The following is a 1750-nucleotide window of genomic DNA, read 5'->3' on the forward strand; positions in this document are numbered from 1 at the left end:
ATTTGATACTACAGATTTAACCGTGATTGAGTGTTTTTTTGTGATAGTATTACAATTTTATACTGCAGATGCATCAAATGTGGAGGATCCTGGCGACTATAGGTCAGACTTCTAAGTCTACGATTATGTGGAATCAGACGATGGAACCGAAGTAGTGCAAGGTACGCCCCACGAGTTCAACAAGTGTAGTAGATACATTAAAACTGCGTGCCTATCGTAATCTTGGATGACAATGATTTTTTGAACTACTTTTTTTTGTAATGAAAAATCTTCGAATTTCAGCATAGATATTAAAAGTTTTGCAAGAATTTCTGAAAATGTGTTTTCTGCACATTTTTCAGAGGCAAAAATTATGAAATTTCTCCTACATTTTTTCAAACTTTTACTTTCAAAATTCATTTTACATTTCTTTTGAATGAGATTCACAACTTGCTCCCAGCTAACATTCTTGAGATTCCAAACTTTTTCAAATCTGTCAAGATTTTGATAATTCTCTTACAATTCTGCAAAGTTTGCGTGCCTTTCCATCATCGCTAGATTCATGTCACTGTCTCTGAGCGCCACGCGATTTTTCATTTTTTTTCGCGCATTTCCATCATGGCTAGAATCTTGTCATTGTTTTAGAGCACCGCGCGGTTTTTCGTCGTTTCCCCGCTGCTCACCCCCCACAGTCGCTCACAAATCTTGTTATTTTTTTTAAGCCGCTCGATTTCAGTTGTGTTCTTTCGCCCTTCCACCATCTCTCGCGCATATTTTTTCGCGCGGTTTTTGGTCTTTTTCCCGCGCCCTTCAGCCTTCATTCGTGAATCTTGTCATTTTTTTCAAGCCCTTCGCGGTTTTTCTTAGTTCTCTCGCCCACCTAAATTTCTCGGATGCACGGGCTTAGAAAATTTCTCGAATTTTCGAAATTGAACAATTTTTTTGCGTCTCAGTCTTGTAAATGTTCCAACACCAAAAAGTAGAAAAGCTATCAAAGTCCGAAAGTTTAAGAATATTGTAAGTCCGTACATTCGAAAACTAGAAAAGTTGACTTAATGCAAAAATTCGAGACATTTTCCAATAAATTCCAGACATTTTTTAACATCGAACAGTAGAAAATATTTGTAAAGTCTGAAAATTCGAGAAAATGTTTAAGTCTGTAAATTGGAGAAATTTGTATCGTTCGTGCATTCAAAGAATTAGTCCAAGTCGCTGATTACAAATCTGGAATTAGATTTGCGAAATTCATTTGTTGAAACTATTTGTTCAAACAAATATTCGGAAAAATTTAATTTTTCGCAAGATGCATATGCTTCTCATGGTTTTTCAAGACACGGATCAAGAATCCATATTAAATTGGCAATATGAAATCATTTAAATTCTATTTTTAAACAAGTTGTTTAAATAACTATTTGCAAGTTGGATTTTTTAATATTCTACATCTTTTTTGTGGTTTCAGAGTTTAAATACGATTTATAAATGTACAAGTTGAAAAAAAATTGTGAAATAAGCCATAAAATGCGATTTTACTCTGAGATGCATTTTCTGGTTGATTGCAGAAGTTTCTACACTTCGTTCGGAATGAAGAAGCGGCACGCTGATACTTGCAAAACATGTGACCATTTGCAAAGCATCAAGCGGAGTGCAAATTATACACAAGTAGAGAAGAATGCCGCAGAAAGAGAACATTCTCAGCATCTCACAGTCGTAACTTCATTTTTGAAAAATCTCGATGATGACCGCAAAGATGCTGCGATAAACAGAGAAGAGC

The sequence above is a fragment of the Belonocnema kinseyi genome, chromosome 7, assembly GCF_010883055.1.
Source record: "Belonocnema kinseyi isolate 2016_QV_RU_SX_M_011 chromosome 7, B_treatae_v1, whole genome shotgun sequence".
NCBI classification, from domain to species: Eukaryota; Metazoa; Arthropoda; class Insecta; order Hymenoptera; family Cynipidae; genus Belonocnema; species Belonocnema kinseyi.